Below are 26,002 nucleotides of genomic sequence, written 5' to 3' on the forward strand. Positions count from 1 at the left end.
TCGGTAGAAGAAATGATAACAGGTTACGTATATGTGAGTAAGCATTCAAGTGATGTGAAAATAAAGAGGCACAATAAAACAGATGCTTAAAATAATATAAAAAAGAAAAAAATACGTGTTGCATGCTACAAACTTTCCGCACAAAGATTAAGGAGATTAAAAAGAGAACAATGTGTCGTTGGCTTATGTGAGAAAAAGGTATAAAAGCAAATAGTAAACAAAGCTTAATGGAACTAAAAATGTCAAAATATAAGTATGTAAACTAAAGAACATAAAGGAAAAGGAAGTGTCTGAAAATAGAAAGCAACCGATTGGATAGAAAAAAAAAACGATAAAGAACATAACAGAGGATCAAGAAACAAATTTAATGCATAAGTTAATGAATATAAAAACAAAACTAAATAAATAAAAAAATTAATAAATAAACAGGTATGAAAAATGTCCCAAGCTTAATTATCATTCATATAACAAAAAATTCTGGTATTATTTGAGAGTAGTGAATAAAATTGTTATGTATTTCTTTTGACAATAAACATCAGAGTTATTGTAGCGGTCAAAACACCAAGGTCATGCCAACTTTGATCAATTGCACTACTCACTAAACCGTTGTGGCATTGCATTTCCTTTCAAACAGTTATGACTCTCTCTCTCTCTCTCTCTCTCTCTCTCTCTCTCTCTCTCTCTCTCTCTCTCTCTCTCTCTCTCTCTCTCTCTCTCTCTCTCTCTCTCTCTGTATGTATTCACGTGTGTTCGTGTACGTGTGTGTGTGTGTGTGTGTGTGTGTGTGTGTGTGTGTGTGTGTGTGTGTGTGTGTGTGTGTGTGTGTGTGTGTGTGTGTGTGTGTGTGTGTAAAGGCTTTCCCGAGCCGAGTCGTTTATATGCTAAAATGTCATAATGTCGCCAGACAGTCGCCGCCCAAACGCCTGGGTTAATGTGGCTCGCAGCGACGAGGAGGTGAGGCACTGTACGGCACGGGGCACAGCACCACCACTTTCGACACAATACCACAAATCACACTTCACACTTAAGCCATAATACCACACACCACGCACCACACTTCACACTCTAGCCACAATACCAAGCACCACTCACCAAACCTTTAAAGAGCACCAAATACAACACCAAACACCGCACACCACACTTCACAATTTCTTTAAAACACCGCCATACACAACACTTCACAGTCTCGCCACCATACCACGCACCACTCACCAAACCACCACAGAACACTACACACAATATCAGATACCTTTAAATTGACTAAAAACACCACACAGACGCCACAACACCGGCCGCAGTATCACAGGTTTTACAGAGGACTACAAACACACAATACACAACACCAGATCAACAATGGAACCGCCTACAAATCATTCATTAATACTCAGTACTATACAACACTATGAACAACACAATACATAATATAACACTAAATATACAAGCCACTATGCTACACACAACACTCCGATCACCGAAGGACATTGCAAATCCCAGCGGTAACTACAATGTCAGTATTAGAAACGCCCCATCGCCAGCCACACACCATAAGAGAAACCATCACCTTTAACACCGTGGCTAACACCCTAGAAATATAAATTCAAGGTAACAATCACTATAGTATTTCATCACGCTAGCATGTCAAATATAAAAACACCGAGATCTATTTTTTTTTTTTTACCGGGAATGAGGGCCACAACTAGAGAACCTAAAACGTCCCGCATTAAAAGCAGGAAAACATCAACAGTAGAGAAACCAGAACCCACCACTATTTACTATCCAGTGATGGCCACCGCAATCACCAGCGCAATCACCACCATCCGCTATAAACACCATTACCACCACCACCACGATCAACCTTACAGCCACATAATCTCCAGCACTATTAGCATTCCCGCACCTTTTACTGACCACCGCTGCAATATTCTGCTGCCACTACCATATTCCAAATAAAAATAAAACTTTGCAGACTCACTGCCGTCTCCCCCACGACTGCAACTACGCCATTACCACCATTAACACAACGACCACTCACGGACTAATCGCAGTAAGACGACCACCACTACCATTAAAGCACTAAGACGAGGAAGACAACCATTCCAATGATAAACACAGAACTTAATGGCTTTTTTTTCATCACCTCACTAAACCCGTACCACTCTCATAACCAAGCTGCTAGAGACTCACAAACTTAAACACTCCGTAGCGCTATTACGTGGTGTCACTAAGCAACTGGGTAAGACGTAACGCAAGCAGGACAAAAGCTACAGGAAAAGAGGATTACCAAAACACCTAAAAGTTAGTGGGAGGAACAGCTAAAAATACACTTGAACCTCGAAACATGAATGAGAGAATTTATGACACATAGTAAGGCGATGGAAGAAGAAAATTGAAAGTGATTGCTGTTGCTGCTTTCCTTTCCTTTCTCTCTCTCTCTCTCTCTCTCTCTCTCTCTCTCTCTCTCTCTCTCTCTCTCTCTCTCTCTCTCTCTCTAGTGGGTGCATATGATAAAACTTAAAAAGAGAGGGACTGTTCCACCACACTCTGCACCGAAAGCATCGTTCTAAAACATTTATCACAATACTGAAAATCTACGCACTCGCCCAGCCGCGTTTCATTACTTCACTAAAACAAGAACAATACAACGAAAAAATCCATGTCCACTTATGACATTTCAAAACCGAGACAAAGGCCAGCTGCTCCAGGACATCACTTGCCCTGAGACTACAGTCATTACTGTGATTACGAAAATAACGCAAAAGTTTGAAGGGCAATACTGTACTTACTGTCGGCAAATCAACGAGTCTGCCACTGCCACTCATGTTGAAACCAGGGATTCATACTGAAAAGAAAATTTAAATTCGTGTTTATATTTGGAACAAAATTCGGAATATTGACTAAATGTGACCAATACTGTAAAGTGAACTCTATATCTACCATGGCAATGCATTATTACAATCATGTCATATATATATATATATATATATATATATATATATATATATATATATATATATATATATATATATATATATATATATATATATATATATATATATATATATATACACACACAAGCAATCAATTTACACACACACACACACACACACACACACACACACACACACACACACACACACACACACACACACACACACACACACACACACACACACACACACACACACACACACACACACACACACACACACACACACACACACACATTTACAGACACACATGGTAATCTAGATAGACGAGCGCACACACACACACACACACACACACACACACACACACACACACACACACACACACACACACACACACACACACACACACACACACACACTTAAACACCTAAGCAATTAATTTACACACACACACACACACACACACACACACACACACACACACACACACACACACACACACACACACACACACACACACACACACACACACACACACACACACACACACACACACACACACACACACACACAGCTACTTAAACACCTAAGCAATCAATTTACACACAATTTACACACACACACACACACACACACACACACACACACACCTGGACCGGCAATCAAAACCGGAGCTCCGTCAACAATTAACCAAGTGCAGCGCCACGCCAGGATCTACCGACGGGCCATTCAACATGCAAATTGTCCTCCATCAAAACGAAACGGTGTCGCTCAGTCTGTGTGACTCACGACGCGGGTAACGGGAGAGTAGGAGAGGGGCCAAGAGGAGGGGGACAGAGGAGGATTTCTCTGCCACCCGCTGCTGCAGTCTGACGAATTGGGTGAAGGAGAGAGAGAGAGAGAGAGAGAGAGAGAGAGAGAGAGAGAGAGAGAGAGAGAGAGAGAGAGAGAGAGAGAGAGAGAGAGAGAGAGAGAGAGAGAGAGAGAGAGAGAGAGAGAGAGAGAAAGTGAAAGGTTCCAAAGAGTGAATAAAAGCCAGCGAATCGCCAATAAACAGTGAGAGAAAAAAGTCAACACCATATTATAAATAAGAATATACACTGACGATAGAGAAAAAAGAGGACGATTTCTATGGTGCCAGATTTATTGAAATGACTTTCACGAGCGGAGGGAAAAAATATGATGGCTCTATTTTCCATGACAAAGGTGGAAAAAGGGTTCGTCTCTCCTTAACGCTCCAAAGAATCTTAAAAACGTAAGGCGGTAAGATTATCGTCGTATCTCGCTATTCAGACAAGGAGGAGAAGGAGGAAGAGGAGGAGGAGGAGGAGGAGGAGGAGGAGGAGGAGGAGGAGGAGGAGGAGGAGGAGGAGGAGGAGGAAGAAAAAGAAATAGACCGACTAAGTGGATAAGTTGAGGTAAGAAAACATAAAAAAAACAAAGAATGTAGGTTTATCAAAGACGAGAACGTAGTATAGTAGTAGTTTCGGAAGCCTCGAGAAAAGGTTAAAAGGAAAGGCAAAAAGTCAGAAGAGTGACATGCAGTACACCGAGAACGAAAAAGGAGAGGAAGAGGGAAGTGAACGGAGGAGGAAGAATGAAGTCCAGGTCTTTGATACCGATGGCCTGATAGTGTCAGGTTGGGAAGGATGGAATGAATTGATCAGAAAAATATATATAACTCAGAGAAGATAATTATATATATTCTGAAGTCATAGTCTCAGGTAACACGAAAAATAAAATCATATATATTAAATGTCCTGTTACAAAAAATAAATAAATAAATAAAACAGTTCGCTACAGACAGGCCTTTGGACACGAGTTGTGCAATATCTTGAGTTGCTGGATGTTGAAAATATAGATTTTTACTTTTTTTTAACTATTAACATATCTTAATCACTAAATATTCCACTACTAAAATGGCTTCCTTTTAAAACAAACACACAAAAAGATGGTTAAACCGCTATCAAGCAGTTTAAGACGATCTAATTCATTATTGACTGATGGCAGTATGTACGGAAAAAAAATATTGCATAACAATTATTGTATCGGTGTGTACGTATACTTATTTTGATCCTTAAGTGCTACTATCACAACAGTCATTATTAAACTTGTAATATACTTGCTTTTCACTGTGTATGTAGAGCACTCACGTGGAAGGTGAGAGCCAGGAGCGCTCTAGTAGCTATAGACGAACCAAGCCATGAGCGACGGAGAGGTTAGGATGGAAATGAAGAGCAATGGGCGATTACCGGAACGCATGGAGATCTGCAAGGCTGATGGAACATTGATAGAGGGAGGATAGTAAAGATGCCGAGAGATAAATTATAGTGAAGATGGTAGAACTTTAGATGACGAATTGTTCTTTGATACTGATACACTCAAAAAGAAAATGGAGAAAGACATAACTCAAAGGAAAAATATAACTGCATAATCAGGGATTATGTTAATGGAATTTGAACACAAATGAAAAAAAGAAATCAAATGATACGGCTTAGAATTTTACTCGCAATTTGTTCCAATTCCTAAAAGAGAGCAATTGAGAGTTTCCAGCACGCTTACATCTAGTCTCATCATTACCTAAAGCCGACGAAGTGTGTACGAAGGAAAGCATATCAGGCTGTCCATTCACGATACTAAACCTCATTACTATTTCTAATTTACCCTTAAAAGTAAGGAGGCAAAAATTCCTGCAGTTAAAGATCGCCCAGAGTGCTCCCGACCAGTATTAAGAAAGGAGGAGCAGTGTGAATGCAAGTGATAAGACGAGGCGCAAAGAGAGCAGGGAAAGAGTAGAATGCAGTGTAGAATTGAATAAGGAACATTAACGAAGAAGATAAATTCAAGAGTAAATGATCGAAACACATGTAGAATTGAAATAAGTGCAGTACTGAACAGTTATTGTTTGAGAGAGAGGCCAATATTAAAACAAGAATATGACTGAATATGTGAAGTACTGAAACATGTAAAACACATAGTAGTAACAATTTTGACATAGTTATCGGATCAATACGGGTCTAAAATCGAAATAAATAGATACATAACCAAACATGTGCAGCATTAAAACACCTTTAAGATTAATTGGGATTGAATAAATATAAGATTTCATCAGGACAAGGATTAAGCACAGTAAGGTATGGGATGGGATCAAACAAGGAGGAGAGGCGAGGGGATCAAGGAAAGGTGAGGCAAGAGTGATGGATGTCCCGGCTGGCCCATCGAAGCTGCCCCCTGTGGTTTGCTCTTCTGCAGCGACGGAATACGAATGAACCGAAATTTACGGGCAGCAAAATAGATCTTTCACACAGCAGGGAGACCGGCCCGGCTGGTTACCATGTATGCAAAAATATATCTTGACACTATTGCTGCTGCTTGCGGTAGTGGTGGTGGTGGTACAAGTAGTAGTAGTAGTAGTAGTAGTACTAGTAGTAGTAGTAGTAGTAGTAGTAGTAGTAGTAGTAGTAGTAGTAGTAGTAGTAGTAGTATTATCAGTATGATTATCATCATCATAATTCATATACATTTTCATTACTGGTAGCAGCAGCAGAATTAGCAGAGGTAGAAGTAAAAGTAATAATAGTAGTAACAGCAAGGCCAGAAGCAACAAGAATGACAACGACAATGATAACAACGATGATTATGGTGGTGTTGTTGATAATAATAATAATAATAATAATAATAATAATAATAATAATAATAATAATAATAATAATAATAATAACAATAATAATAATAGTAATCAGCAACAACAAAAAAAAAAAACATTAAAAGCAATAGCAATAAATTAATAACAAATGCTGGTACGCTACAATTGAAATTTGCATAAAACACTCGTTCAAATCAATCTGTATACAACACTTGCCAGTTTAAATGTTTCCTGACGTGTCATTTCCCCGTCAACACTGGCACCACTGAGCTACACGCATAATGATTACAGTGTGGAGGTTTCTAGTCATCTGGCAGGATCCATGGACCAAAAGAACTGAAGAAAATATGATACCGTGAAAGAATACAAGGACAGAGTAAAGGTTTGGAGAGAGAATTACGTGCATCGAAATTGATAGGGTAGTTACATGTAGAAAGGATACCAGATGACTAAAAAAGTGTACTAGTCATCAGGCAGAATCTAAAGCAAAGAACTAAAGAGAATATGATAAATTGGAAAATGTAACGACTGAGTAAAGGTTTAAAAAAGAGTATTACTTACATGGAAATAGATAGGCATATTAGAAAGAATAAGAAAAAAAAAACAAGCGAGAGATTATAGTAGTCATCTGGCTAAATCTATGAAAGAAAGGACTAAAAAATAATATAAAGTGAAAAAGACATAATAAAGGTTTCAAGAGAGGATAAAGTCCATCACAATTGAAAAGATAATAAAAGAACAGCAGAAATTAAAGCGACCAAGAGAGAGTATATACATGACTATTAACAACAAAGTGGGTGCAAAAGGACGACCTCTAGTGATATGAAAAGAAGAGGAGTCGTAGTATTCGAAATCAGTGACAAGAAAATTGGTATTGCATTAACTGATGAGAAAATGCAATAAAGAGGTAGTGGTAAAGTTCTTCCGGTAGATTTTTTTTCGTGGTAGCCATTCCTTTAAGAGTTTTTGTGTAGGCGTCATATCAGACACATACAAATATATTCACATAGACAAATAGACTGATGAATGAGAGACAGACAGATATAAAAGTACAATAGTATTCCAGAAATAAAAAACAGAATGAAATGTTAAATATTTAAGTAAAAATAGAATCGAAGACAAGAACACAAAGCCTTAATTGCAAACTGAGGGAAAAGAAAGACAAAAAAAGTACAAAATTCTTCTAGTGTAGCAAAATTTCTTAAGGATCCAGCCTCGCCAGAAGAGAATTAGAAAGTAATGCCCAGAAGAAAAATAAAAATGAAAGGCCACGAGGGAAAGAAAACATATAAAATGCGTGAGTGCAAAACTTCATGCATATTGAAAAGTCCCTTCCGATGTACATTTACGGCTCACAGAAGAAACAAACAAAAGAAAACGATCTCTCTCTCTCTCTCTCTCTCTCTCTCTCTCTCTCTCTCTCTCTATCTATCTCTCTTAAAATCTAGAAAATACATACATATCTGCAAACGCATGAACCTTTGACAGAAAACGGGGAACAAAAACAAAGCAGTAAGAGAATTGGAAGGTGGACTGACTTGCTATTTCCCCCAAGACTTGCATCCCTCTGCCCTCTCCCGCACCTGATCCACTGCCTCCCAACACACTGAACCGAGAACTCTTACTCACAAACAACGACTTTCCTAAACTTCACCGACAAATAAGAAACGAGAAACGCATCCATACCAGGTCAGAGAGAGAGAGAGAGAGAGAGAGAGAGAGAGAGAGAGAGAGAGAGAGAGAGAGAGAGAGAGAGAGAGAGAGAGAGAGAGAGAGAGAGAGAGAGAGAGAGAGAGAGAGAGAGAGAGAGAGAGAGAGAGAGAGAGAGAGAGAGAGAGAGAGAGAGAGAGAGAGAGAGAGAGAGAGAGAGAGAGAGAGAGAGAGAGAGAGAGAGAGAGAGAGAGAGAGAGAGAGAGAGAGAGAGAGAGAGAGAGAGAGAGAGAGAGAGAGAGAGAGAGAGAGAGAGAGAGAGAGAGAGAGAGAGAAAGAGAGAGAGAGAGAGAGAAAAAAAAATAAAATAAAATTTCTAGAACAATCAACGACTTAAAAATAAGGCCAAACAAATACCAGTGCCATTTCCGTCCCGTCAGCAAGTTAGGTATGTATTCTTGGCATAATCTTTAGCTCTCAGCAGCATACTGGATGGTTTGCACGTATGCGTCGGTATTCAGTAAGGTACAGGTAATCAATGTTGTGAAATGGATATCAACTCAGTTTTCTTATGAAATGAAAAACTGAGAAAACTTGAGCTCAATCAGTGCTCCAGTGCATCAATGAGTGCCAGAGTTACCAAGTTCGCTTGTTTTGAAGTTGTGTTGTAATGTTGTCATTGTCGGGAAAAGTAAGTATTGTTTTGTATTTAGGTGGTGGTGGTGGTACTGGCCGGTAATACTGGTGGTGGTGGTGGTAGTGGTGGTGGTGGTGGTGGTGGTTTACATCAACATAATAAAACCTATTCCAAATATTCAATGAATTCTACAAGAACAAGACTAACGAGAGTATTTTATCAAGACTTTCAAAAGTGGAACACGTGCGTCTATAATCCCACAAACAAAACAGAGAAACAATTTTACTGTCAAACAGTCATCGCACTGCATAAAATTTTCATTTTCCTTATGAATCTTATTTCTTTTACATCATTCTTATATATATATATATATATATATATATATATATATATATATATATATATATATATATATATATATATATATATATATATATATCCCTAACGCGGGTATTCCTAAAGTGGTTTTCCCTAACGCGGCATAATATAAAAAACCCATTATAGCCCTTAACGCGTTTCTGCTTCCCTAACGCGCAGCACTGATGCGCACTCCACACCCACGCACACTCCCACCACCACCTGCGTTCGTTATTCCTCACCCTGCCCTCGTTGCGTTGAGTTCTTCCCTTGTTTCAGAGAAGATAATCGATGACATCATTGCAGTGATTGAGGATGATGATGATGTGTCCGTGAGTTTGGAAGGCTTTCAAAGTGATGATAATCTAGACGATTCAGACTCTGAGTGATAAGTGTCAGTGTGTGTGTGTCTATGTGTTTTTACAATTTTTTTTTTATCAAAATGTTGTACATCTAAAGTGTTGTAAGAAGTTACAGAATGTTTCACTAAAATTGATGTTACTATACAGTAGTATCATGTTGGTATAAATCCTTAACTAGTATGTCTAGCTATTCTCTCTGAGTACCGCAAAGTAAGTTTTTTGGTAGAGGAACTTCAAATATTGGAGGCTCTGGTACCAGTTGGAATTTTCTCCATAGGAAACCATTATTATTTTATGCTTTCCTAACACGATTTTCCCTAACGCGGCACTTCTACGGTACATATTACCCGCGCTAGGGAAATCACTTGTATATATATATATATATATATATATATATATATATATATATATATATATATATATATATATATATATATATATATATATATATATATACAAGACAACTATCCCCTCTTCTTCAATGACACTCAACTGTCTCCCTCTTCCACAATGAATATCCTCGGTCTGTCCTTTGCTCATAATCTTAACTGGAAACTTCACATCTCATCTCTTGCTAAAACAGCTTCTATGAAATTAGGTGTTCTGAGGCGTCTCCGACAGTTTTTCTCGCCCCTCCAACTGCTTACTCTGTATAAGGGCCTTATCCGTCCCTGTATGGAGTACTCTTCGCATGTTTGGGGGTTCCAGTCACACAGCTTTGCTTGATAGGGTGGAATCGAAAGCTCTTCGTCTCATCAACTCCCCTCCTCTGACTAACTGTCTTCAGTCTCTTTCTCACCGCCGAAATGTTGCATCCCTTTCTATATTTTATCGCTATTTTCATGGTAACTGTTCTACTGATCTTGCTAACTGCATGCGTCCCCTCCTCCTGCGGCCACGCTGCACAAGGCTTTCTTCTTCCTCTCATCCCTATTCTGTCCAACTCCTTAATGCAAGAGTTAACCAGTACGCTCAATCATTCATCCCTTTCACTGGTAAACTCTGGAACTCCCTCCCTGCATCTGTATTTCCGAATTGCTACAACTTGTCTTCTTTTAAGAGGGAGGTATCGAGGCGTTTGCTCCCCTAATTCTGGCTGACGGTTTTGGCACTTTTTGAACTCTTTAGAGAGCCAGCGCTCAATTGGGCCTTTTTCTAACTTTCTTTTTTTTTGCCCTTGGCTGGCCCTTTTCCCTACCTAAAAAAAAAAAAAAAAATATATATATATATATATATATATATATATATATATATATATATATATATATATATATATATATATATATATATATATATATATATATATATATATATATATATATATATATATATATATATATATATATATATATATATATATATATATATATATATATATATATATATATATATATATATATATTATTTTTTTATTTTCATGTCTTATTTTATTTTATTTGTTTTGTTTTTCAGTAAAAAAAACATGTTTTTTCTCTCTCTACCTATCAATCTATATTCTATCTTTCTATTTCCTAATCTCTCCACTGCTGTTCTGTTACACTACATATATAACGATACTCCTTCCTTCTGTTTCTCTTCTCTCTCCTCCTAAACCCTCCGCCAGTTTATTCTTTTATTTCACACCGCCACACTTCCCACTCCCCCCCCCCTGTACAAGTCAGTCTGGCAGTCTCTGCCAGTCCGTTTGCCTGTGGTTCTGTCTATCTGTCTCTCCCTCCCTCCTACTCTCTCTCTCTCTCTCTCTCTCTCTCTCTCTCTCTCTCTCTCTCTCTCTCTCTCTCTCTCTCTCTCTCTCTCTCTCTCTCATATGGACCCTAACCTCGACAACATACTTGTAAAATGCTTTAAACATGAAAATACGTACAGTAACTTCATGTGTTTTTACCTTCGTTTTTTTGCGCCATCTGCAGTTTGTTTCAGCGGGATTGTCTATTACTCGTGTGCCTCAGGATACCCCTACATTTTTTTACCTTTTTATGAAATGGCCCTCACCTGGCCCGCCTCAAAAAGGAAAAAAAATATTGCATGGTGCGACTCAGTTGTTTGGCACAAAATGAACAAGAGCTCTGAATTTTCACGAGCGCACTTTGTATGTTATTTTTTTATTCCATGTTTGTTAAATGCAGTGGAGTGTAATGCAGGAATATACATAACGAAAGTAATACATATGGTATTTTTCTCTTTTTCCTTTTTTTCACTGGCGGATAGAAACACAGGAGGGACGGAGGTGCGGAGGTGCAGAGTAACAGAGTAGTGCCATGCTCTTGCCGTCCGTTATCGCGACTGTCACGGGAGAGTTACGGCGCGCTGTGCTGTAATCTTGTCACCTGTCACGCCGCGGCCCATGTGCGTCCAGTAGCTCAGTGTGAAAATATGGGCCATATTATATTTCTGACTTGCATTAATTACAGTGAAATTATTACATTACTAGAAATATGATGAATCAAGATTAATCTGTAGCCGGGAAATTAATGTGTATGCCGCTGACCGAGTCATTTATACTGTCATACAATTCATAAACGGAATAAACCGGGAAAAAAAGAGTCGAAATAGCGTGTGGAGTTTGTTTCATTTTAAAATGTTTCATCACTATGCCCCCCCAAAAAAAAAACTATCGAAATCTTCCTTTGTACTGTAAAAGCGCGTGTAATTTCAGCGAAAGTGCATTTTTAGGCAAATTAGCTACATGCAGCAGGAACAGTAACAGCAATAGTAGCAGCATTAGCAGTAGTAACAGCCACGGGAGCGTTGATGTTTATGGTGGTGTTGGAGGCGGTGGTGAAGATGTTAAAGGTGGTGGTTGTTAACGTCGTGGTGACGACATCAATACGAGACACTGGTGATGATTATGATGATGATGGTGGTGGTGCTGGTGATACTGAAAAGGTGATAGTAATGACGGTAGAGAAACCAGTAGTAAACATCAGAGTAATACAATAGTACTTCATATATGACGATGGTGAAAGTGACGCTGGTGGTGGTGGTAAAGCTGAAGAGAGTCGTGGTGATGATAGTCACAGGTGGTAAAAAGAAAGATACTTGTGTAGACAATATTGGTGATAGTAGAAGAGTTCTGAGTTGCGGATATTGGTAGCATTGACCACCATATTTAGAGGCGCTTCCCTCCCTCATCGCGACCATTTTTCAAGGACTACAGAGACGAAGAGCTGAGTTCTAAAGAGTATTTTTCCCGTTGATAATGCAGAAAAAAAAATTTATCATGTCACTAAAATTACAGAAACATCATTAAAAACCCGTGTCTTTCCAACTAGAGGCTTTTGAAAATAGTGAAGATGCGACGCAGAAGTGTTTCAGAATATGTTCCAGTATTATCTACTTGAATACAAATACACAACCAACACAATACAGCCACAAAGCGTCGCCTCAGTACCTTCAACCACTGGCACTCTTCTCGCAGCATAGAAGAAACCACAGCGTGGTAAGTCCTTTGTCTGCAGGCTTTTATTCTACCAAAAAACGCTGAAAAAACAAGCGGAGTGTATTCAGTTAAAGATCAAGTTATATTGTGCCCTTTGGAGCCTTTGGGGACTCTAGGGAGGCGGCGTCATGGCTAATGAGCTCCCCGAGTGGCCAGCGATGGTGCGTCAGAAGCGGCATTAGTCACGCACAACCCTACACATCGATCACTATTCAGGCAATTAAAAGTCATAAACTACGGCGAAAGCTGTATGCAAACAAACGCCTATCACAGTAAACAAACAAATAAAACAGGTGATCTGTGAGGTGCATGATAATAGGCACAATTTGACGTATCATTAGTATGGAAATGGCACGGTGGCAATTGTAGCGGTGTTGTTCCCTCATTCGCCCAGAGCCTGACCAGTTCCTTCACGCCCGTAATGGCCTCCTGCACAGTCCCCACACCTCATCCCCGCCGCGCTCACCACCGCAATAAAAAGTAACAAATCGTGATATAAAACTTCTATAGCTGATAACACCTCGCGCGCTGCAAAGAGGAGTCGATTCTCTTTCCCAGTGAGAGTTGTTACCTATCGACTGCATTCTAATTACAGTTCCAGAACACGCAATGAACAACTGGATGGTCAGAAACTACCTTCTCATCACTGTTATCACTATCAGCATTTCTATTATCATTACTGTCATGTAGTATTCACATGAACGCTCAAACGGCATTATTAGCGTGAAATATTTTACTGCCGTTAAATCACGCATAATTTATTGAGAGGGGCGGTGCACATCAGCGGTAGCCGGTGTACGTGCGTCAAATGTAGAGGCAGCGGGACAGGTAAGAGTGTGCGCTGTAAAAGCTACACACGCGGGGCAACAGAGATGAGATTACACAGGCATTCACATTTACTACACATAGATAGACTTTGATTATGACGATATATGTGTACAAAAACATGAACAAAATTCCAATATTATCTCTGATTTATAAATGAAGTGCAAATGAAGGCAATAATCAGAAATTACAGTGCAAAAGTATATATATCTATATCCTGAATTTACAAGTATAACACGAATATTACACAAAATAAACTAACTACTTCATCAAACAATATTACCTTTTTTTTTAGACAAACATCTCACACACGCCAACACTTCATCATCAAAATCGTAGACGTATTTTTTTTTTTTTTTGTGCAGGTACACGGAAAACAAGACTGAAATCTCTCTCTCTCTCTCTCTCTCTCTCTCTCTCTCTCTCTCTCTCTCTCTCTCTCTCTCTCTCTCTCTCTCTCTCTCTTTCTCTCTCTCTCTTAACAAAGGTCACCACCCTGCCAGGATGTTAATTAAAAAAAAAAAAAACTCACGGAACAGCAGATATAATTAGTTCCCATACCAGCAACATGTTCCTACTCCAGGAAGGCCGATCCAACGGTAATGAAACCTAAGTTAAAAACCGTTTTGTGGCAAACCAGACCATATTTAAAGCGAACGGCGAGCTTTTATATAGAGCCATTTACTACCATTTCCTGTTAACCTCACTCCTCCCCTTCCCTAACTTCTGTCTTGTTGCCTCCTACTTCTGGACTCCTAGCCAATGACAACATCTCTCTCTCTCTTTCTCTCTCTCTCTCTCTCTCTCTCTCTCTCTCTCTCTCTCTCTCTCTCTCTCTCTCTCTCTCTCTCTCTCTCTCTCTCTCTCTCTCTCTCTCTCTCTCTCTCTCTCTGTTTCATGTTTTGTAAATCATGTGTGTGTGTGTGTGTGTGTGTGTGTGTGTGTGTGTGTGTGTGTGTGTGTGTGTGTGTGTGTGTGTGTGTGTGTGTGTGTGTGTGTGTGTGTGTGTGTGTGTGTGTGTGTGTGTGTGTGTGTGTGTGTGTGTGTGTGTGTGTATGGAAAAATAAGAAAAGATATCAATGAATATGAAAAAAATTCCTTTTGTTACTCACAATACCACATTTTTTTTTTATTTACACATTTTGTCATTTCAATATTTTTCCTGCAATGTTACTTTCACGCTAATCTCCATCATTTATCTCTTTTTTTTATCTATCTTACTTCAGGACTTTGCAAGTGCAGTATTCCCTTTTTTCTATAAAACTGTTTCAATTGTGTGTATCTGTCCGTGTTATCTGTCCGCATGCCTGTCAGATAAAGGTTAGTGGGGTCAGTCAGTCCGTCAGTCCGTCAACCAGTCAATCACTCCGTCCATTAAGTAGAAAAAAAGTGTACTGGTTATCTGAACAGTGAATCAACAATCTGAACATTTTTCCAGCGCTTGCAAGACGTTCAGACAAAATAATCGACATGGGAAGGAGGAGGAGGAGGAGAAGGAGGAGGAGGTGGAGGAGAAGGAGGAGGAGGACCAGAAAGAGTAGTAGTAGCTGTAAAATGACGATGAAAAAAAAAAAATCGCTGAAAAACTAAATTCTTTCACGGATCCTTTGTAAACAACCTTACCTTTCCACCTTCATCCATGTACAGAAATAAAAGTACCAAATGCAACATAATACCCACAAAATAATTTACATCACCGGCTTTCAAAAACTCAACTCGCTATATTTTCAAAACGGCACTTGAAAAAAAAAAACTTTATTCCTGCACATATTTCATTTTAATCTCTATAGCGAATACTCTTCCTGCGCCAACCAGCTCCCAATGGACGGCCTCAACTGTGTCGCCGCGGTAACGAAATGCTCAAACAAACACTTTTCGGTAAACGGTTCCTTTGTTTGCATGCAAATTAAGAACTAATTCCAAGAGCACCCGAAAGGCAGCACCGTTTATTGAGTTAAGATATGGAGAGAGAGAGAGAGAGAGAGAGAGAGAGAGAGAGAGAGAGAGAGAGAGAGAGAGAGAGAGAGAGAGAGAGAGAGAGAGAGAGAGAGAGAGAGACGTACGCATTTATGGAATCGAAAAAAGAAACATTTAAAAGCTTCAAGTGCTTGGAAAGAACAGAAACAGATAAAGAAGTGGAGGAGGAGGAGGAGGAGGAGGAGGAGGAGGAGGAGGAGGAGGAGGAGGAGGAGGTGGAGGTGGAGGAGGAGGAGAGAGAGGGAAGAAGGAGGGGCTGGAGGAGGAGGAGGAGGAGGAGGAGGAGGAGGAGGAGGAGGAGGAGGAGGAGGAGGAGGAGGAGGAGGAGGAGGAGGAGGAGGAGGAGGAGGAGGAGGAGGAGGAGGAGGAGGAGGAGGAGGAGGAGGAGGAGGAGGAGGAGGAGGAGGAGGAGAAGGAGGAGTGAAGGAGGAAAAGAGGAGGAAGAAGAGGAGGAGGAGGTGGAGGGGATGAGGAGAGGGAGGGAAGAAGGAGGGCTGGAGGAGGAGGAGGAGGAGGAGGAGGAGGAGGAGGAGGAGGAGGAGGAGGAGGAGGAGGAGGAGGAGGAGGAGGAGGAGGAGGAGGAGGAGGAGGAGGAGGAGGAGGAGGAGGAGGAGGAGGAGGAGGAGGAGGAGGAGGAGGAGGAGAAGGAGAAGGAGAAGGAGAAGGAGAAGAAGGAGAAGGAGGAGAAGGAGGAGGAGGACAAGGACAAGGAGGAGGAATACAAAGGAAAGCCAAACAGCAACAGAGATCTTGGTTCTTTTCGAGGTTGTTTGGTAACTTCTTCTAACCGGCTACAGATAAGAAAGACAGGACAGTAAAGGAGAAGGCTCCTCCCCACCCACCACTCCCTCCAGCTTTGGGTAGCATAGAAAATAGTTTGGAAAAGTACCATGCACTATGGAAAAACTTATATGGAATTTTGACAGGAAAGGATGAAAGGAGATTCTATTATTCCCCCTACGGTGAACTCTACATATCTATCCATAAGAGAAGTTACACAAAATAATTGTTATATTAATACCATATTTAATCATTGGGACAAGAAGGGAGCTTGTTGGGGATTATTCTTTAAATATCTATCGATTTTGTTTTTGAATGACGCAATGGAAGTAATGTTAACTATTTCTGAAGGAAGCTTATTCCAAATGTTAACAATTCTATTGAAGGAAAACGTGCTTTGCCTCGTGGGTTTTGGATGGAGGAAGAAAAGGAGGAGGAGGAGGAGGAGGAGGAGGAGGAGGAGGAGGACAAAGAAACAAAGGAGAGAAGATAGGAAATCACTCATTTGTGTCTTATCTTCATGGAAGTCAAGACAATGAAGTTTTGTGGATTCATTCGTTTTCACACAACTGTCTAGTGCACTCTCTTGCTCTCTTGCGCTCTCTCTCTCTCTCTCTCTCTCTCTCTCTCTCTCTCTCTCTCTCTCTCTCTCTCTCTCTCTCTCTCTCTCTCTCTCTCTCTCTCTCTCTCTCTCTATCTATCTAAAATAATTTCTAAAGTATGTTTTTGTTCAGTGAATTTACATAAGATATAAAATGTTTTCTTGCATTAAAAGTTGTGTGTTTTATCGCTAGTTCTTCCAAATTTTTAGTGATTTAACATACCTCTTTCACACAGTTAGCTTTTCAGATTCAACATATATAAAAAACAGTAGAAGGAAAGAAACAGAAGAATTGCGAAAAGAAAAACATCTATAATAATGCGCAGTTTTCAGTCCTGACAATCCTCTTATATTTTTTTTTTTGTTACTTCAAACTCAGATATTGCCTTTCTTTTTTTATCTCATCATTAAATTTATTTTCTTTTATACTGTGATGAAATGTACACAACAAGTAAACCAAATGATTCTGAACCAGAGCCATGAAATTTAATGAAACCTCTGAAGTATAACCATGAAACAGAATCGACAGCAATGAACTATAAACAAACTGCAACCCGAAACTACAATCCTTAACTAGAATCCCATGACAGGATACGACACTTGAAAGATGAAACTAAATTTGAATCCAACACTAGAATGCCGAAACAGAACTCTAAACATGAGACGTGCATTGAACTAACCCTTAATTCACACCACTATGGCCACGGCAAGAACTCAAAATTAATCCAGAGTACTTTGCATCTACTTCAAAGAAAAGTGAATAGAAAAATAGTGGTTTAAATTACAAGACTCTAATACAATACACATATACAAGAAAAAAACTGAAAAATTGGATATCATATGGAACAAAACAAAAAATCTATACCACAAATACCAAAGGAAACACTGTATAAAAGCGAAGGATGCCTGTACAATTAAAACAACTTCCAACTTTGAATGTTACTATGGAGACTCCCTCTGTTTCTCCCTTGGTCTGAGCTTGTAGGCAGTGGTGGACTAGGGAGAGAAGGTGAAGAGTGGTGAGTGACAGAACATCGGAGGGCATGTCAGGACAGGAAGGAGTGAAGCTCAAAGTATGGTCAGTCACGACAGGATAGGACGGGAACAGTGGGGTGACACTGGACAGGCTGAAAACATTGGATCACCAGGTAAGGGTGGACCAAAGAAACGCTCCCCTGATGGACAACACACAGCACACCAACAACAAGCGAGGGAGGGTCAAACAATACTCCCTGCTGTGGATGTCGTCGTGTAGAGAAAGGATTAATGAAAGTAATGGTACTGCTATCTGTTGTTTGCTTCTGAAATACAATAGGAAACTAGAGATGATAACTCTCACACACACACACACACACACACACACACACACACACACACACACACACATGGGGCGTGTGCATATACATACCTAACAAAAGAGATCTAGAAAAAAAGGTAACAAAGACGAGCAGATAAAACACTGTGGAAGAAACGCTGGTATTTAGATTTTTGCAGCATCAGAAAAGAGCGAAAAATAACACCAAGGTACGAATCAAGTCCGAAAAATTAATAGCAAAATCACTGAACTAAACACGGTAATAAAAATGCAACATCCAAACAATACATCACAGGGAATATAATTCCACGCTCAAACAAAGTAAACACAACTTGAAGGCGAACCAGATATATACGAGTATATATATATATATATATATATATATATATATATATATATATATATATATATATATATATATATATATATATATATATATATATATATATATATATATACACACACACACACACACACACACACACACACACACACACACACACACACACACACACACACACACACACACACACACACACACACACACAGAGAGAGAGAGAGAGAGAGAGAGAGAGAGAGAGAGAGAGAGAGAGAGAGAGAGAGAGAGAGAGAGAGAGAGAGAATATTGCACTCCTGCCTAGCCTGTCATTATTGTTTCTTCCATCCATCTTATCTTCTTTCTTTCTCTGTCCCTCCCTTTGTCTCCCTCTCTCTCTCTCTCTCTCTCTCTCTCTCTCTCTCTCTCTCTCTGGCTTCTTGTCCCTCCCTCCCCTCATCCAAGCCTTAACCAGCGTCCTCGTCGTGTAAACACGGGCCATTACTCTCTGATAAACGTGGATCCTCCCCTCTGTCCTCCGTAGTACAAAGCGTGAAGCGGCCATCAACCACAGCAACGAGGGGTGACCTGACCTCGCTACCGCTGTGAGAGGAGGAGGAGGAGGAAGTGGAGGATGTGGTGGTGGTGTTGGTGGTAGGGTGTGAAGCAGGTGGAGGAGGAGGGAAAGGGTGCCGACAGCAGTGTTGGAATTACGGTAGATTGTTGTGGAATGAGTAGATTAGAAAGAAAAATGCCTTCTTATGTCCTCACTCCCTATAAAATCTTGTATTGGAGAAAGAGAGAGAGAGAGAGAGAGAGAGAGAGAGAGAGAGAGAGAGAGAGAGAGAGAGAGAGAGAGAGAGAGAGAGAGAGAGAGAGAGAGAGAGAGAGAGAGAGAGAGAGAGAGAGAGAGAGAGAGAGAGAGAGAGAGAGAGAGAGAAAGAGACTTATTCTCTTTTAACACTCCGCTATGCATTACCCAGGAAAATCATGTTCCCTTCACCACGCCACGATAAAAGTATCCCCGGAGTCCATTACAGCGTCTCTTTTCGTTAAGCTTTCACCGGTGAGAGACGCTCACAATGCAACACAGAGGAGTGCGAGGTCAGGCTAAGCATCGTACCTATTGGACGTTACGAGGCGATCTGTGAGACGCCAAACAAATTAACTACGCGATGTTGGGTATACCAGTATAATATGGACATGAAGACAGGAAAGATTCTGGAATATCAAGGAACGAGGGAACAATGTGTGAGAAAGGAAAGGAGCAAAGACTGGAGCTGCTATTTCCAGGCGTGTAGTATTTGTTTACACAGGATAATGACGGTAATCAGCACGGAGGCGTCCCTGGAGAAAGGCGCAGGATATCGTGACGGCACTGGATGTCATCAACTCCAACCCTCAAACATGTATTTACAGTGGAGCGGCGGAGGAATGCCGTGTGCCATTTTGCAGTGTGAAATGTAAGACTAATTGGTGCCTGGAGGCGGTGGCGGCATGGTGGTGGATCAGATATTGCCACCATAGCTTTTCTCGAGACTGAATATTCCGAATTTAACATGTACAGAACATCAAACTTCAATAACAGAAATTGTCACTCCAAGGAAAACTGGAAAACTGACTTATGAAAAAGAATACCTGGCTTGACCCCCTCAGTAGTGGGACGCAATTTTACCAAGAGGTTTTTTTTTTTTTTTGATTAGATGGTTTCATTGATACTAGCAAGGTTCTATGGAGGTCAGAAGGTTACCGGTCCAGAATGTTCACTATTTTAATCCACACATGAGTTTCAAAAGCTGTATAAAATCGCCAAATAGTAACCAGAATAAATATGAAGGCGTGTCACGGTACTAAAGGGGTTAAGACCAATCTGTTAGGTGAGCTGGCACTTTTCTATCTTTTTACTATTTTTTTTCATTTTGTCTCCTGATTTTTTCTCTTTTTTCTTCGTTTTTATAAATATTTTTTTTATATCACCAACATATGTAACACCCTCAACAATGTTGGTTTACATGTGGGAAAAAAAAAAAAACAAGGAAGATGTAAGTTCCTAAGTCTGATCCCTTTGACACATCGCTTGTTACCTTAGTTCGCCTGGATATTTTCTCCTTTATTACCACTCTTTGCTTTATAGTTGTTCAGCCAGCCAGCTTTCTGCCCATCTCAGTACGCTGCTTTGGATAACAAGCGATTCTAGTTCAATATTAGTAAACGTTTGTGATTGATTGGATCACAGGAAGAGAGAGAGAGAGAGAGAGAGAGAGAGAGAGAGAGAGAGAGAGAGAGAGAGAGAGAGAGAGAGAGAGAGAGAGAGAGAGAGAGAGAGAGAGAGAGAGAGAGAGAGAGAGAGAGAGAGAGAGAGAGAGAGAGAGAGAGAGAGAGAGAGAGAGAGAGAGAGAGAGAGAGAGAGAGAGAGAGAGAGAGAGAGAGAGAGACAGAGAGGGAGCGAGACAGAGAGAGAGAATGAAGAATGATAGAAAGACAGAATGATAAAGACAGAGAGACAGAAAGAGAGACAGAAAGAGAGACAGATACAAACAGAAACGCACACACACACACACACACACACACACACACACACACACACACACACACACACACCCATGGTTTTTTGACACCGTGAAGTATCCCTTTCTTTTATACGAGTAGCAGTGGGCAAAAATTTTACAACAATCACCGTCACTTCGTTGGCCTCTTTTTGCTTCACACCTCCAGTGAAACAAGAGCACCAGCACTTCAAAAAAAAGAACAAAAATAAAACGTGCCTCTTTTTCCATTGTTTTTTTTTTTCTCTTTATTTTTTTGTTCCCTAGCTTTGTTTTCTGCACAACAATCAGGGGAAGCGGACCTAAAGATTTATCACGCGTTCAACGAAAAGGTTTCATATCTTTTAACTCTAGCTTTTGAACCCATTCCCTCACCAAACCTGCCCTATAATCTCTCTCTCTCTCTCTCTCTCTCTCTCTCTCTCTCTCTCTCTCTCTCTCTCTCTCTCTCCTCTCCCTTGCGTATAACCCTACAATCCATTTCCATTCAGTTACGTCATCTTTTTTAGCTTATACCTTCACAAAATCGGCGCTCGGTCTTACTCTGTGTGTTGACAATGATCGCGTCTGGGATTGGCGGGCGCTGGCAGGGCGGGAGGCGGCGTGGATGGGGGAATTAGAGTGAAGTGGTAGGTCTATATAGGTGAGATGGGAAGAGCTGGCGTGGAAGCGTTACCTCCATCTGTAGGAGAGAGTGTGAAGAGGTGACGGAAAACGAGGATGAAGACTGTTGTGTTAGAGAGAGAGAGAGAGAGAGAGAGAGAGAGAGAGAGAGAGAGAGAGAGAGAGAGAGAGAGAGAGAGAGCAAGTTACAAGGCAAATTAATTAGTTGACTACATCACATTTTCTTTTTGAATTGCTAAAGATCATCCTTTCGTCTCGTTTTCTATTGTCACGTCTTCGGCAATGGCATATGGGATGGAGCGAAATGTGCACCGTGCCTACTGCCTTGTTGTTGTTCTCCAGAGTGGCGGACAATGGGAAGTACACCCGATCAGTAAAAACACGAAGGGACAACTGGATATGAAAGGTTAAGAACAATGTCAATAACAGCAGATACGAAAATGAAAGGCACTTCTAGTATTCCCATTGTACAAGAGTTGATACTAATAATCCTGCTGATGTGGTTGCCTTTAGCTGTTAACTTTCAGAGGGGTGTGTACTATTATTTGCAAAGACATACATGGATTCAGAATATGATTTTTTTTTTTTTGTCTCTTCTAAGTTATACATCTGTTTAGGGAACTAGAAAAGTGTATTAAGCGTGTAGATAATTATGGGAAGGAATATTGTCAACAGTGAAACGATCAATAAGGCAAAAAAGTCACCATTCCGGATACTTCACATGTTTCTTTCATTTCTATACAAACACGGAACTTGGTAAAAAAAAAAAATCATATTAATTATTCATTCGTTATCGAAAAGTCTTCCATTTTGATATTTTATTTTTTATTTATTTTTTTTTTTTGTAGTGAGCGTTCTTTTAAGTCAAACAAAATGAGTAAAAAGGAAATATATGAGTAAATGTTGTTGTTTTTTTCTCTCTCTCTTCTGAGGTAGAGTCACATTATAAGTACTTGATTGAAAAGTAATTACCTTTTAACACGACTCAAGTATCAGGAACACAGCACTGAAATACACAGACCGCTACTCTCTTATCGCCAGGAGCAACATTTCATAACAGTCCTTCCTTGAAAAATAATAAACCAAAACTTCACTCGGTACACGAGCCATGCCACCTGCGCAATATCATTGAGGAAAACATGGATGATATTACCTGCAATTTCATTCCACTCCTGCGAGCACTCCACGGCCAAGGCAAGGTAATTCATAAGTAAGCCTGCAGACACGGAACTACCGAGTAAAGAGGGATGAAATAAGAGGATAAAATTTAATAAAGAAATCGGTCACTTTTTTTTACGGGGGGACACAGATCAAAGGCGTAACGATAAAAAAAAAAAAAAACAGGCTCTTCGTATGGACTCGGCAAAAAGTTAATAAGATGATGAAGAAAAATGAAATATCAGAAGCAATCCAGGAATGTAAGACGGAATACTTGAAAACTACATAAAAATAATATATAGTATAACAAAAGAAAAAAAGTAAATACTGGAGAGAGAGAGAGAGAGAGAGAGAGAGAGAGAGAGAGAGAGAGAGAGAGAGAGAGAGAGAGAGAGAGAGAGAGAGAATGAAGGAGAAATTAAGCTCCCCAAGTCTAGCATGATAACAAGATCACACATGACTGCCAAAGATCGACTGGGAGGATTCTGAAAATGCCGACAAAACATTATATAGAAAGCAAATATAAAGAGTGAATTTCCTCACGTCTAACATCCCATCCTAAAAAGATATAAGGCTGATTGATACCATAAGGACATTCTAAGCAACAACAACAATAAAAACAACAAAAACGTTACGATCACCATGTAAAGATAACGTTTACAATAATACCCATGTCCATCTAGCAAACTTGAAAGCTGTGTGTGTTTACATATCTATGTATCCATTAATATGCGATCGGTATTATTCTCTAATACGACACAAGTACCACCATCACATCACTCCGAGATACACAAAGGGAATCCTCATCTGCCCTCTTAACGCCAGAAGGAGCAGCAACTCATGAAGATAATATTTACCTGTACACAGGCCACATCACGCCACGCCACGCCACGCCACGCCACGTTACCTGTGCAACAACACATGGCCACTCACGGAAACTATTCACCCGTAATCACGACAACAAAGTTCATGAAGGGCCGAAAAGTAATAACTGACGAGATAGCAATGTCATTGCACCAAAAAGAAAAACACCAAAGCGTTCACAGCTCTATCGGCAACAATTCATCGGCTCTCGCTCTGGCTCTCTTTCCCTCCATAGCGACCTTCTGTTGTAGAGACCACTTTAACGCCAGCATTAATCTGTGACATTTACCAAGTGCAAGAATTACTGAGGAAAATAGATGGAGAGTTATTAATGTGATATAAAGGCCAAGTAATATCAAGTAATGAAGAAATGTAGTGAACTTATTTTCATATATGGTTTACTTTATATATATAAATATATATATATATATATATATATATATATATATATATATATATATATATATATATATATATATATATATATATATATATATATATATATATATATATATATATATATATATATATATATATATATATATATAGAGAGAGAGAGAGAGAGAGAGAGAGAGAGAGAGAGAGAGAGAGAGAGAGAGAGAGAGAGAGAGAGAGAGAGAGAGAGAGAGAGAGAGAGAGAGAGAGAGAGAGAGAGAGAGAGAGAGAGAGAGAGAGACCTGGAGAGATATACTTGAATACGTTTAATAGCATATGTTAGTGAGCACGTGGACAGCCATACCTTTAATAAGTAATAAAGATATAGGCCAGCCTACACTGATTCCTATATAAACGTGTTTCCAAGTGATAAGAATTCAGATTAAATACTTTGTTTAGCCTATTAAGTACAAATTTTATAAGGAAAACGAGTTTTCTTTCTGAATCTAACAAGAGTGCAAACTTTAACTATAATTGAATTATATTGGTGACACAAAGCATAACAAAAATGGTGACTTCAGTACAAAGGCAGCACAAGTGTGGACAAAATTGGTAAGTGACAGGAAAAAATATATATATACAGAAAAAAGCAAGCATCGAGAGTGCAGAGTCCCTCACCTGGTGACATTTACCTTCCCCTGTGTATATAACGAAATTAAATACATATTTCAAAGTTTGAATACCGTCGGGATGAATTTGTACTCTGAATAAAATATGGTGTGTAACATGTATCACCACGATTGCGATATTAAATATTAATCCTTGCACATATTACAAAATCAGTGTTGAATTAAGCCCGACAACAAACTTCCTTCCATTACATATTTCCGAGGCGCTGCTGTCTCGTCACGACCAGACCTGCCGTCACTCAAGGCCTCGGCATCATCGTTACCATTAACATATTAATTACCTTTTATGAGCCATGAGAGTATATTGTAGAAATGTATTAGAACAAGTTTATTTTTCTTCTCGACACGTCTGATTTACGTTTGTAGTATAGAAAAAAAAAACAAAGCTAAACGGATTTACTGCATCGATATGGTTCTAACATAAGTACAAGATCAATAACAATCAGTGCGAGGAAAAAGAGACTGCTTTGATTTATTTCTGAAATATCTTCATAAAGAATATTCAAGTTGAATTAAAGACGGCTTCTAAAACTCCGACCGGCTGACCGCCCGACAGACAGACACACAGACCGACAGGCAGACAGACAGACAGACAGACAGATAAACACAAACCGACAGACAGATGAACAGACAGACACACACACAGACAGACAGACACACAGACAGACAGACACACACACACACACACACACACACACACACACACACACACACACACACACACAAGGGTCGTAACTGATTAATTCGCTTTAAACACTACGGTATCTGTGGCTTTTAGTATATTACTTCTTGATTAAATGAAAGAAACTAGTGAAAATATAAAATAAAAACAAAAACATTATGTTCTCAATAAACCCCCCCCACTTTAGTAAAATAAATAGTAAGAGTGGAAACATAATGACAATTAAATG

At 39.7% G+C, this 26,002-nt stretch overlaps 1 protein-coding gene and 1 long non-coding RNA gene across 3 annotated transcripts in view; one reads left to right on the plus strand and one right to left on the minus strand.

Annotated features, from left to right (window-relative positions):
• The window catches only part of LOC123514106, a 208,321-nt gene extending 205,501 nt beyond the window's left edge, over window positions 1–2,820 (minus strand). Inside the window, exon 1 of the long non-coding RNA XR_006677521.1 lies at window positions 2,784–2,820. This is a non-coding gene — a long non-coding RNA (uncharacterized LOC123514106). The remainder of the gene's footprint in view (window positions 1–2,783) is intronic.
• LOC123514104 (synaptogenesis protein syg-2-like) overlaps window positions 1–26,002 on the plus strand; it is a 382,484-nt gene that overhangs the window by 319,127 nt on the left and 37,355 nt on the right. The gene's annotated exons all lie outside the window — the stretch shown is intronic.

The sequence above is a fragment of the Portunus trituberculatus genome, chromosome 37 (assembly GCF_017591435.1).
Source record: "Portunus trituberculatus isolate SZX2019 chromosome 37, ASM1759143v1, whole genome shotgun sequence".
Lineage (NCBI taxonomy): Eukaryota > Metazoa > Arthropoda > Malacostraca > Decapoda > Portunidae > Portunus > Portunus trituberculatus.